Genomic DNA, 14366 nt, shown 5'->3' with positions numbered 1-14366 from the left:
CTCTGTGATATGGGCTGCCTTAGAAGCCAAGAGTTCACTCTGGAACTTTTCACAGCAAATTGGGCTGGTCTCCAGCTCATCTTTGTCCTCTTGCCTGAATGCTGGGATTAAAGCCAAGATGCCTTGATAGAACAGGGCCTTACTTGTGTCTCCCATCTCCAGTGCCGCATTCCTTTCTGTGACGCTGGACTGATTCTCGACTATTGTCTGGCACACTACTTATTCCTTGGTTCATTTGACATGCCTCCACCCAGTACCCCCGTTTTTTGTTTTATTTTAGACAATTATATTTTCTCTTTTACGCTCTAAAAGGATGGAGTGACTAGGTCCTTTTAGTGTGTGTGATTGGTAAGCTGGTTTCTGGTAGACTAATGGCTGGAAAGACGGCTCAGTTTGTAAGAACCCTTGCTCTGTAAGCTTTATGGCTGAGTAAGAACCTTTGCTCTGAAAGCTTTATGGCTGAGTTTAAATTTAGAATAACCATTCAAAATGTTGTTATGCAGTCAGGAAGACAGCACATGGAGGTAACCACTACACTGGGGGTTGGAGGAAGCAGATAAAGATGGATCCTGATGGGGGCTCACCTCAGTCGTACAAACTGCCTCATTGAGACAATGTATGAAGACAGTGTGGCAGTGATGGAAGAGTTTAGGAGGGGAGTCTACAGTACTTTAAAACACAGCAATTTGTGTGTGCAGTAGGCCACAACCAGTGAGTCCCAGCAAAGGTATGAGATAACAAACCTTCTGTAGAGATGATATCCCTTAAATTAAGACACCTGCAGAAAACTAAAGTGAGATGTGTGAGATCAGCCACAGTCAAAGTAGCATGATGTTTCATAATCTGTTTGATAGAAGTGAGGTACTTGTGAGTCTTACATATTTGATACTGGTTTCAGTTCTCTTAGCATGCCGAACTTTACTCCTAAAATATTTATCTAGATAACCCTGGTATCAACTCCTTTGTATTGTCCAGACTTTAATGAGTGTGATGCTGAGTACTCAAGGTGATACCTGTTTGCTACGAAGTCTTTCTGCATGCATGAACTGAAACTGATCAGTGATGAGAGGGGACAAAAGACTCCTTTTTTTTTAATGTTTTGTAGCCCCTCTACAGAACCTTGAGCTCTGTCAATACAACCTGTTTGAAAGAAAGTTGTCATTGTGGATGATGGCATGCACCTGCAATCCTGGCACTCAGAAGGTAGATGCAGGAAGATTGGAAGTTCAAGCCCAGCCTTAGTTATGGAGCAAGAGGCCAGCCTGGGCTATGTGAATCCCTGTCTCCAAGTCAACAAGCTCATGAAAAAGAATTGCTTTTGTTTTCAACATGTACAGACTTTTTCTTCTCTATAGTCACTAAATATTAGTAACATATTGAACATTAATATAGCAAGTCAGTTGGTTAACTTCTTGCTGTGCTCTCACAAGTTCTTGAGTTTGATCCCCAGAACCTCTGTAAGAAAAGTTAGGTCCTATGGCTTGTATCTTTACAGAGCTTGTTCGTAATGCTTGGGAGATAGAGACAAGTAGATTTCTTTTTGTCTTGTGTATTTATTTTGTGTGTGTGTGTGTGTGTGTGTGTGTGTGTGTGTATGTGTGTGTGTCTATGTTTTGTGATATGTCTGAGAGCTGCAGACATTTGTGAGCAAATTAACCAAGTTCCTACTTTCTGAGAGAGCAAGAAGCACTCATTCTCAGCCACTGAACAAGACCTTGGACTAAGGAGACATCAGTTCCCTCCCCCATTTTGTTTTTCTGCATTGAAACAGAAACCAGATGTGGTCTCACCTTCCTACCACTCAGAGTCTGAATATGAATGAGTGAGACTGTGGCCCTTTTGTTTGTTGTGGGTAGCCCTTGGCTAGTTTTGAACTCTGAATCCTCCTGAGTTGATTTCTGAAGGGCTGGGATGAGTGTTGTGTACTGTATGCCTATGCCTTTGATGGATATGCTTTGGTTTGTTTGTTTTTCCTTTGTTTGTTTGTTTGTTTGTTTGTATGGTTTTTGGTTGGTTGCTTTCTTGCTTGTCCCTATCTGAGTAGACCTTGCAATTGAAAGAAAGCTGAAGTTTCTTAGGGTTGGACTGTGAGGTTTTTGTACTTGATCTTGGGAGGGTGGCAAAGACACAGATTGGACTGGCAGTCTTCTCCATCTTTTTCATCTTCCAGGTCCCTTTAGTATCTGTGATACCTCCAGCTTCTCTGAGTACATCCATAGAGGCATTGTCAGTCAAGTTTTCAGTACCTCAGAAGATCAGTTTTGTGAGTAGGTGGTGAGGGCCTGTGAGTAGAAGGACTCCTGCTTTTGAGATTTATAAGTTGTTTTATATCTGGTCTTGTGATGGTCCATTATCCACAGAAATCCCTAGTTGCCTTGCTGGCAGAGCCAGAGTTTGTGGTCACAGATTTTGCTAAGTGCTGTCATCCTGCTCAGCTCCACATTGGCTTCCAGGCCCTGCATCAGTTCTGTACTCAGCACAGCAGGCCTCCTTGGCCCCATAATGAGGTAAATGAGTGGGAAGCCAGCCAGGAACCTTTGATTTGTCTGTTTCCTATACCTGTTCTTACTCCAGTAGGGCCTGATAAGCTCTATCCAGGTTCCTTTTGTCCGAAAACCAGGAGGATGCTGCAGAATTGGTGACCTTAGCACAAGCTGTGAATGATCAAGCTTTGCCAGCAGTTCAGCAGCATTGCCTGGACATAGAGCTTATCCAGAAGTTGGCCTGTGTGGCAGCTGGGGATCTGGCACCCATGAATGCCTTCTTTGGTGGTTTGGCTGCCCAGGAGGTCATGAAGGTGAGCCCTAGTGAGAAAGGGTGTGGCTGGTGTGTGCTTCTGATGCTATCACTGTCTTTTAGTCCAGTTAGGCTACTGCTACTGACAACCTTCTTTCCCCAGGCTTGTTCTGGAAAGTTTATGCCCACTAGGCAGTGGCTGTACTTTGATGCACTTGAATGTCTCTCGGGGCACAGTGTAGCCTTCATGGAAGATAAGTGCCTGACAGTCAGTGCATGAGAACTGTGGGAAACATTGGGAATGTCTTGAGGAAAGTGGTGCTCTAACCTGTCTGTACTCATTTACATAAATTCAGTACAAGAACCATTAGAAAGCACAAGTGGCTGCATTTAGATCAGACCTACAAGAGAAGCTTGGCAAGCAGAAATACTTCCTGGTGATTGACACTAATGGCCTCTGTTCACCCTTTCTGAAAGGATCTCTCTTTCTCTGATCCCTTTGGAGAGGGGTCTTTTGGTTTTTCATGTCCTGATCACATCACCTATTCTGTTTTGTGGTGGGTGGAGGAAAGACTTCAGGTATCTCTTTTTCTTTTGCCCCTCTCAGTCACCCATAGGAATGTGCCTCCCTGTGAACAAAATGTTTGTTACTACACAGTCTTGTGTTCAGTTGGTGTTTTCTTTTGGGAGTAAGGAGTGGTGGGTTAGCGTATGCCATCCCTATTCACTCAGATCAGATGGTTTACCAACATCTAGGCTGTGAGCTGCTCAGGGACTTTGTCATGATTGACCTTGACTGTTGGGAGGATGAAGAAATCAGTTACAGACATGGACACCATTGAGAAGTCAAACCTGAATAGACAGTTTCTCTTCTGTCCCTGGGACGTCACAGTGCATAGGATGGCATGTCTTTTTCTCTATCTATTTGATTCTAACTTAAATGGCTTAGATGTTTCTCACCTCCCCTCCCCTTCCATCTCCTCCCCTCCCCTCTTTATTTTTTTCCTTTAGTTCCCTACTGTTTTTCAGGCATTCAGGTGTGAGGTCAATAGATATTTTTACCTGTCACAATTTTTTCATTTGCCTGGTTTTCCCTCCCTACCTAAGCTTGGATGCTCAGGCATTGAATATGTGACATTGTGAGATGGGTAATAGAGTCATAGCTGGGCATTCACTACAGGTCAGTGTTACCTTGATTGTCTTGCTGAGAATTCATCTTTCCTTTGCTTTGTTTTTCATCAAGCACCCTAGACTATAGATTTAGAAAACATAAGGTAACAAAAGAAATGTTCCTGGCTTCCTCTAATGGGAAGATTGGAGCAAGTGAGATGCTTCCTGATCGCATTTTGGTGTCCTCCACCTGGAACCCTGAGTCTGTAAGACTGAATAATAAATGGTATTAAATAATATTTGTCCTTCCTCTCCCAGATTGCTCTATCAGTGGAAAGAACAAATTTCTTCTATAATTTTAAGAAGCCAGTTCAGGGAAGCTGGGAAGCTGTTTTCTAGATAACTAGGATCTGGTTACCAAAAAAGAAAAAAAAAAAAAAAGGGAAGGGAGCTGCACATAGTGCATATGGATTAGTACTACTAGTACACTAGGATCCCACTCATTCATATATGTACTACGCATTGTATATATGTTTGTGTGTTATACACCTGTACTTGTGTGTACACATACAGACAGACAGACACATACACTCAGCTGTTGTAAGAGAATATGTAACCTAAAACATATTTATAAAGATGTGAGTATGGTCTGAGTCCTCAGAGGTGTTCTGTATTGGAAGTATTTTTGCTGGTAAATGCTTATGCTTATCTCATCTGTTCTTGACATAGTGTGTTAAGTGGCCTAAAACTTTTAAATATTCTGCTTAAGATACTAACATGGAAAGGTGTGGCGCTTATGACCTGTACTCCCAAAGCTTCTTTGACCTCGTTGGGCTACTGTTGCAGTAAGTGGCATATGGTTAATGTTAGAATTTCAAGTGTGTAAGAGAAGTAAAGAGTAACAGAGAAGTAGCAATTGGAAAATGTCAGGAGGGTGCTTGTTTTCAGGGTTTATGAAGGCTTTCTCCTAGGGAAATGAACCTATCCATGGTGAAACAGTACCGGTATGTGGGTAGACAGTTGACCATGCAAAAGTAGTAGAAGCCTGAGGAAAAATATGACATTTGGGTGTGTGGTATTTAAAGAACCGAAGGTTCTGGTGGAGGAGGCCACAACCCATTTATACTACAAGTGAAAGTAGAACCAGAGGAAGTTTAGTCTTTCTCTGCAGATGCAGGAAATGGTCTCTCCCTTTGACCTGACAGTGCATAAACCATTGTACACTATGGAAGAACAGTGTGTGCATATCAGCAAGACATGTTTGTGACAAACCCAGATTTGAGTTGGCCCCAGTTTATATTTGCTGGTCATAGTCCTTCAAACCGTCATTAGCTGGGGTGGTTATCAGCACACAATCACACAGACTTAACACACACACACAGCCGCCCTACATTCCCATGTGGAAACGTGCAATTCATATCTGAGCCTTACCTCCACAATGATCTGCTAGCAAATATGGCTGGGAAACTCAGAAAATAGGCATGGCATGATTGGTGTACCTAGTGGACATCACAACTGAGCATCTCAGAGTGTGAATACCTGCGTGTGTGTGTGTGTGTGTGTGTGTGTGTGTGTGTGTTTGCATGTGTGTGTATTTATAAAGTGTTTTGTTTTGTTTTATGTTTGAGTGCTTTGGATGTCATTAATTGAAAGTAGAGTAGCTTTGGGGCTATTCTGACCTCGTTTCTTGTTTCAGTACTCAAAATATTGTGTGGTGCCAAATTTCATTTATAATCCTTTAAAAAAACATGATTTATTTATTTTATATATTTGAGTACACTGTCAATGTCTTCAGACACACTGGAAGAGGGCATTGGATACCACTACGGATGGTTGTGAGCTACCATGTGTTTGCTGGAACTTGAACCCTTAAGACCTCTGGCAGAACAGTCAGTGCTGTTAACTGCTGAGCCATTCCTTCAGCCCTTCCTTTATAATCCTTAAAGCAAAACAGGACAGAATTTTTATGAATAATAGAAATGTAGCTGTCATAAAAGAACATTCTAATGTACTTTATAATATCTGTTGTGGCAAGCCAGTTGGGATTGGCACAGTTAGAGCCTGGTTGACTTTGAGCCTAACCCTTTATGAGATAAATCGTGGGATATCTCTGTGGACTTTTGTTGCATCAGTGCCTGAGAAACAACTCTGTTTTTCATTTAGCCCACCCAGAAATTAAAGGCTGCAGCAGTGGGTGACATAAATCCACACATCAGGGTATTCAGTCACCAGAATCGAGTAGGCCAGAGACAGAACACATCTATGATGATGACTTCTTCCAAAAGCTGGATGGTGTGGCCAATGCCCTAGACAATGTGGATGCTCATAAGTTTGGAGTTGAGTAATGAGGGCAAGATCAGGGTAGAGTGTATGTATGAGGATCTTGTGTTCCCGTCTTGCCTTGGTTTTTTGAGATGGGGTTTCTCTGTTTAGCCTCGGCTGTCCTGGAAATCACTCTGTAGACCAAGCTGACCTGTGTTCCTGTCTTATGTAAGCTTGCCTGCTACTCATCTGCCATTTCTTCCCATCTCCCTGAAGGATTATATGTGGACTGCCATTATGTTTACTATTTTAAGCCTCTGCTGGAATCAGGCATGATTCCACCAAGAGCAACGTGCAGGTGGTTGTTCCTTCTTGACAGAATCTTACAGCTCAAGCCAGGACCCACCTGAGAAATCCATCCCCATCTGCACACTGAAGAACTTCCCTAATACCATTGAGCACACCCTGCAGGTGATCAACCTTGGGAGGAATGGGTGGTGGAAGGGTTAGGTCATCAACCCTTTGCCAGTCTCATGCTACAGATATCTAGTTTCTGATGTGTTCTGTGTCCAGAACACATCCCATGTCTTTATACCAATCCTATGTGTATCAGCCCACATGTATTATCTATGTATCAGACATGGTTTCTTTGGGGTCATCCATTTCTGGTTAACAGAACTCAAGATTGTACAAGTTCAAGCTAGGTAAAATCCCAACACAAAGAAGGGGAAGACCACACAAAGTTCCAGCTGTAACAAAGCTTAAAAAGGAAAACAAAACAAAACAAAACAAAACAAACAAAACAAAACATTGTCACAATGGGATGTTAATGGCACCTATCAACCACATTCCAGGGTAGGCTCCATGCCTAGAAGAAGGTGGCCAGGTGGAACTCAGGTTTTTTTCTTGTGCACTTCTGTTTTGGTATTACTTGTCTTGCTGGTGGTTTTTAATTTCTTTATTTCTTTTGGGTTTTACTTTTTATAGTGTTTTCTTGAGAGATGGCATGTGAGTTCAGTGACTGGGGAGTTTAGGAGGTTCTGGGAGGGGTTGGCAAATGGAAAAAATGCAATCTAATTTCGAAAGAGTTAAAGAGAACATCAATGTGTCTGAACAGTGGGAATGATCCATAAACGATGCTTTTTGCTACACAAATCATCTATTGTTGTCTCTGCAGATTTTCTAAATTACCTGTAATAGTGAGTGCATTTTTGGTGTGTTAAACTCTTACCCAAAGTGTTAAGTTAAACACCTGGTTTTTCAGTGTGGTTTCTGTCTGTGTTGTCAAGTACATACTCGAGTGTGTCCTCTAGCTGGACAAAATGAATGCTGCACTGGAAACTAAACCCAGAGCCTAGTTCTGCTTGTGTTCTTCCAGTCCAATGGGGGCCCAGCAAGTTTGGGTAGGGGGTGTTTGGTTTCTATTTGCTCCTAGGCTCATACTGTCAGTATTTTGAGGCCATGCCAAGGAGGTGGAGATCAGGAAGGAATAGACTGGAGAGTTCCAACCAAATTACCTTATCCTGTTTCTTGTTCCAGTTTATAAAATGTCTCTGAGTCTGCACAGCAGGCAGAGAAGCGCAAAAGGTTTTAGAATGTGTTTGGCAACTTTGTAGGAGGAGACCTGTCAGGTCCTCAGATTCCTCATCTGTAAATGTGCATTGAAGTAATACCTACCAGCTAGATTTTATAAAGCACTTAGGCTGGATATGGTCTGTTCATATACTTTGGTAAAATTCTTAGCAGTGGGTTTGTATTTGGCACTATATTCAATCTTGCAGTATGCATGTGCTCAAACCCTAACTTTGATGAGTGTAAATGCTAGTTTCATCAGAGACTTAAAACCAGGTGGCTGAACTGGTTTTATTCCATTGCAATGGGTCATAAAACCAGGTAGTATGTTTGAGAGTTAGAATTTGGAACTTGTATGTCCAGTGTCTTTATACATGCCCCAGACCATTTCAGCAGTGACCTCCTAGTTCTCAGAAACCTTGGTGGGGGGAAAACAAAGCAAAACAAAACAACAACAAAACAAAACAAAACAAAACAAAACAATCAAACAAACAAAGAGGAATTCCTGTTGAGACTTGAGTACTGTTCTGCCCAGTACTAAGAGTAAATGCCAATGGGTCATTGTTCTCTTAAGTGTGACTTCTTCCTTTCTATCTCTCTTTCTTATAATCCAAACACATCAAACCTGTATTGCCATGAACATTCTAGGTTCTCACAAATACATACTTGGCTGCAAAGTATCACCTCTGGTCTAAAACACCTGGGTACTCTCATTGTACAGGTTAATGAAGTCTTCACCCAGAACAGTCTTTACTAACTGGTTGTCTCACTAATGTTCACAAAAACAGTTCTGTGATTTTTGTTTTTTTTTTTTCTCTTTTTCTTTTTCTTTTTCTTTTTCTTTTTCTTTTTCTTTTTCTTTTTCTTTTTCTTTTTCTTTTTCTTTTTCTTTTCTTTTCTTTTCTTTTCTTTCTTTCTTTCTTTCTTTCTTTTTTCTTTCTTTCTTTCTTTCTTTCTTTCTTTCTTTCTTTCTTTCTTTCTTTCTTTCTTTCTTTCTTTCTTTCTTTCTTTCTTTTTTTTTTTGGCCTTTGCTGACATGCATTTGTTTGCTCTGTCTGTAGTGGGTTCAGATGAGTTTGAAGGGCTCTTCAAGCAGTCAGATGAAATGTTAACCAATACCTCACATAATTAACAGACAAACCAACAGCTGACAGAAGCCAATCAACAAAGGCATCCTTGTCTGCTCTCCTCAGGCACATCCTCGGTGGATAATGTTTGATTGAGCCTCATGCTTCTAGTGCACGCCCAACTGGCCAGGAAGAATGACGCTGCAACAGGATCCTTCCACACACATTTATTGGGAGAGCTTGATTGCAGAGGCAAAGAGACCCCAAGCCCAGAACTGGTGCTGCTTATAGGCCTAGGAGAGGCGTTCTCTCTCATCTGATTGGTTAACTTGTCTCTCATCTGATTGGTTAACTTGTCTCTTATCTGATTGGTTACTTTGGTTAATTCTCAAAACCTCATCTTGGCAAAAGAACCTTTACTGCCTATGTATGTGTGGTGGTCAGCAGTAGCCAACTGCCACTCTGCAACTGCCACTCTGTAACTGCCACTCTGTAACTGCCACTCTGCAATGGCTTCCCACACATGCTGGTGGAGGATGATGGGAAATGGTCAGGATTGACATTTTCCCTAGAGAGAGAAGGCTTGCCCAGAAATCTTACTTCTAGGCCTCTGAAGTAATCCAGGTCTTTGTATTGGATAGAGACCCCAAGTTCATGGAGGGGACACTGCAGTTAGCTATCACCCAGCCTTTGGAAATACTGGAGGCATACACTGAAGCCTGGTCCTGCAGAGGCCACAGACTTGGGCCAACTGTGTGACTTGGGCCTACCAGCACTGGCACATCCAGTATTCTCAAAACATCCAGCATTTGCTGCACAACTTCCCTCCAGGTCAGGTATTACATACTTGGTGGATTTATTTGGCTGAGCACATTTTCAGGAAATTGGATGTTTACTGTCCTCTGTCTGTACATGACTTCTTCCAGGCAGTCTAGCTGCCACAGGCACATCAAGGCAAGGTGTAGGCCAGTACTTTGTGCAAGGATTTGTGTTTTCCTACTTCTGTCAGCCAGGCAAGGGACTTAGTTTCCTTCCCTTGTGGTCTGAGTCACTGCTGAGTTCTCTCTGAGGACTGTAGTTGCAAGTGAGAAATTTTATAGTTAAGCATGCAGTGATCCGTGGGTTCAAGTCCCAGCTGTGTTTGACACTGAGTCCTGTCATGCCTAATGTCTTGGTAACCCATATCTGTGAAGTAGGTATGATAATGGCTCATGGGCATTTAGAAAGGACTAACTTGCATTTCTTAGTGTTGCCTCATATACTTTGGTAAGATGAAATTGTCGTGTGTTTGGCTCATTGTTAATTTCCCAAGAATGGTGAACCTAGGCTTCTTGGCCTGAGGATAGCCTGAGAGTGCTTCTCCCTAGGTCCTCTTCATGCATTTGCATTCTCCTAGATTACAAGCTCTGGATCACTTTTCTGGTCAGGACCAAAACGCTGTCCACATCTGCTCACCTTTAACATAAACAATGTAAGTGTCCTTGGGATCTCCCAGGTGGGTGTGTAGGGAGTGGGTCTCTCTACTCTTTACCTGTGGATTTAAGCTGACTTTCCTTTGCCATGCCTTTCTTTCAGCTCCTGCATCTGGATTATGTGATGGCTGCTGTCAACCTGTTTGTTCAGACATACGGACTAGGAGGGTCCCAGGACTGTGCTGTTGTGGCCAAATTCCTACAGTCTCTGTTTGTCCCCAAGTTTGCTCCAAAGTCTGGCATAAAGATCCATGTTTCTGAGCAGGAGCTACAAAGTACCAGTGCCACAGTTGGTGACAATGCTTCACCATTCGTTCAGCGGCCATCTATTTGTGTTCTGTTCTGCCTAGCTTTCCCTCTGGTGTTTGCCACTGGCCAGGATTTTCACTATAATTTTGAGATTACCTAGTCTGTACTTAAGGGTTGATGAGTGGACAAATAAAAGTTCTGTATCTCATTTCTCTGCAATATGGACTTATGGAAATGGTTCATTCCCTTCCTTGTGTGATGACTTTATAGAATTCTCCTTGTTTCTTCTTGATTTATTTACTTTCATGCAAAAAGAACCTGACTGCTCCCTGCCCTCTGGGTGTCTTGATGACTTTGCTGCTTTGTCTCCTTGGTAAGAGGTCGCCTCTATTTTCCCTCTGTGTTCCTGTCCTCTCTGTGTCTGCTTAAAGCACACCTCGATTTCTGCACTCCTGTGTCACATACTCTGTTTTCTCTTCTGATATCATTGAGGAATCTGTTCTCTTGTACAAATTTCCCTAGTTGATATAGTTCCTCAGTTTCCCTTTCAGAGTAGTTGTCTCCTCGTGAGTGATATTTGACCAACAATCTTCTTTTGAGACCTTCCCCTCCTTCATTCACTGTTCATAACAGTATGTCTCTCCCCTGTACCCTTGTTTGCCATTTCTTTCCATTAACTAGTTTCTATCTTCCTGTGAACCTAATCTAAATCACTTTGCCCAGCTCCATCATCTTCGTCTTATAAAACTAAACTCCTATGCCCCTTGAACAACTTCTCCCATTCTCTACCACCTCACCATCCTTGAAAACCTTTGTCTACTTTTTTTGTTTTAATTTTTTTGACCACTAGCTGTATCATATTGGTGGAACCACAGGGAAGCAAACTCAAAGCAGAGTTTTCTTCCTGTGTCCCATCTATTTTATCTACTTTATTTAGTGTAATGGTTGTACATTAATATAGTCCTGCGATTTTTTAACAAAGCAGAGAAAAAAAAAGCAGGAAGAGTGCTGACAAAAACAGTTTATGGAGAGCTATGAGGGATGTTAAAGGATGGAAAGGGAACCCAGGGTCTTAGCAGTGCATGTCCTTTCCATTACAAAGATTAAAGCTGCATAATCATGGTTAGGCAATGCCACAAGTGTTTTTGATTATTGAGCTGTGGTTAATGCACTTGGGGTAGTCCCTTCTTAGCACTTATATTTGTCCTCTAGTACTATGATCAAGAGTGGACATTGTAGGATCACTTTGATGTGCAGGAACTGCAACCTAGCGGTGTGGAGATGACCCTGAAGCAGTTTCTAGACTACTTTAAGGTAGGGCTCCTTCCTGTGTGAACTCCCCCTTTGTGGGGTCTTGCCCACTTGATTTAGCAGCAATGTCCATCTCAAAGTCACCACTCCTATCTCTTCTAACATCTGCAGACGGTGCACAAGCTGGAAGTCATCATGCTGTTCCAGGGTGTGTCCATGCTCTATTCTGTCTTTATGCCAGCCAGCAAGCTCAAAGAACGGTTGGGTCAGCCGTGAGTTAGCCTCTGGGCTGATGGGAGTGGAAGCCTTGGATGGGATTCTCAACAACCCAGTGTGGTTCCCCATTCTTTTTCTACAATCTGCTGCCACCTTTCCTTCTATGTTTGTTTGCTTCCTTCTTAAGTCTTCTGTTCTTAGATTTCAGGATGACAGAGATCATGAGCTGTGCATCAAAGCAAAAACTGGGCCATCATATGAAGTCCTTTGTGTTTGAGCTGTGCTGCAACAGTGACAATGGAGACGACATAGAGTTTCCTTATGTACGATACATCATCTGCTGATCTCTTACTGACTCCATTCTTTCAGTTCTCTCAATCTATATCAAAACCTTTCTAGTTATGATGAAACCTTAGTTTAAACCTCCTTGTTTCTAAGACCTTTTTTAAGTGCTGTTTTTACATTGTTAAGAACTGAAATTCATAATAATAAATTTTCAGCCTGTAAGTGTGTGTCTTCCTCTCCTCTCAAGGGTGGGTGTGCTGCTGTCCCTAGGAAGAAGTGGATTCCTTATCCTAAACTGTAATTCTTAAAAGGTGACAAGAGTCCAGCTGCACAGAAGTAGCATGGACATTATTCAGTATTCTGATACAAGAGTGAAGATTAAACTTCAGTGGTTCTCATAACTCTTGCCATTTCTGCTTAGGGAGAAATGAAGTGAACCCTGTGGCAGTAAGGCCATCATGAGGGGGTCGGCCCTTAGCTAATGTTAATACTCTTTCTTTTCTCTTGCCAAATGCCAGTCCTAGTGATGTTCAGCTGAAGAAGAGACTCCAGTACTGGCTGGTCTGGGTTAAGATCCTGTATCTTACTTTATCTTGTCTCCTGATTTGTCTTTTTTTTTCTGCCAGTTGCTCATCTAAGATAAAGGGATAAAAGGTTGTTACTAGAAAAAGGGTCCTTAAAATTGGTTGCTGCTTAATACCACTTCAGCGTAGTATTTTATTATTATTATTATTATTATTATTATTATTATTATTATTATTATTATATATGTTGGTTTTGCCTAAGCTTTCACATGATCGGCCTCCTTTACTTTGGACAGCTCTCTACATTTAAAGTCATTATTAGGCCACCTGTGCTGTCTCTTGTCAACTGGCTTCCCACCCTTACATGTGCCTTGTTTTTCTGCTTCACTCACAACTGTATGTTTCTTATTCTCCTTGTGACTTTGGGGTGATTGAGTTGAAATGTCTAACAGTTTCCTAGTTCCTGGACACTTTTGTGAAAGGTGTTCATTCCTGAGATGTTGTTTCAGGCACCTTGCTTCCTCATGTGGATATTTGCATTCCTTTATTTTGTGCAGTTCTGACCTCCTGTTCATGAATGGTTGATGTTCATTCTTACCTTGGAAGGTGTTATGTAGAGTTACATTGATTTAAAAAGACAGCTCTGCTCAGTGTAGTTATATGGCTGGCTGTTACTTTGTCTCCTAGAGGACATAAAACTGTGGAATGTGTAGAAAGTTATTAAGAGCATAGTCTTGGAGATTTAAAGTAATTCTGAAGAAAACGCTTCTGTAAATTGTTACTTCTCTGGCAGCTTTCAATACTCTTTTCATCCAGTAGTCTCTGTAGTTCGAATTTTTTTCTTTTATAAAAACTTCCCATATGACACATTATGATCATGTCTTCCCTTTCCTCAAACTCCCTCTCACCTCATAGCTTTTGAAACAGTTACTGCTCTGTGAGATAATAATATCATTATAATATTTCCATAACCCTTTGCCTTTCTCCCTCTAAACCCATTGCTACAGTCTTCCTTGCTGTTTGAAATTAATGGCCGTTCTTTCATTACTCGTTATGTACATACATGTATATAGATATATATTTATAAATAAATACGTACTTCTCCCTCTGTCCAGTGTAACTTGTGTGTATGTCCTCAGGACTGCATATTTAGTATTGGATAAACAATTGGTGTCTGTCTCCCTAGGGAGGCCTATTCTCCCATTCTCAGCATTCCTCACTTCCCTGTAGTTCTTTATCTAGGGTTATTTAAAGAACTTCCTTGTCTACATTAGTATGTTTATTGTTGTTCTTCTTGTTCAGCTCATTTTAGGTGCTCAACATGGTAAGTTTGTAACATTGCATGAGACACAGTCTCCCTTTCTGGCTCTTAAACTCTTCCTTTCCCCTGTTCTGTGGTGATTTTTTGAGCTTAGGTAGAGAAATTAGAGAAATTGTATTTCAAAATGTACCTGTTGGCACAGGGCTCCACAGCTTTTTGCATTTTGGTTGGATATAGTTTTTTGCAAAGGTCTCTATCCATTGGCAGAGAAGTTTCTTTGATGGAGTGTGAGCACTAAACATATCTATGGGTGTAGGTACAAAATACTGGGAATGTAGTCAGGGATTATGCTGGTTTAGTA

At 41.6% G+C, this 14366-nt stretch overlaps 1 pseudogene; it reads left to right on the top strand.

Moving 5' to 3' along the window:
- On the top strand, window positions 2165-12440 carry Gm18796 (predicted gene, 18796; annotated as a pseudogene).

Source organism: Mus musculus, chromosome Y (assembly GCF_000001635.26).
Source record: "Mus musculus strain C57BL/6J chromosome Y, GRCm38.p6 C57BL/6J".
Taxonomy (NCBI): Eukaryota; Metazoa; Chordata; class Mammalia; order Rodentia; family Muridae; genus Mus; species Mus musculus.
This window is presented reverse-complemented; position numbering and strand designations above follow the sequence as displayed.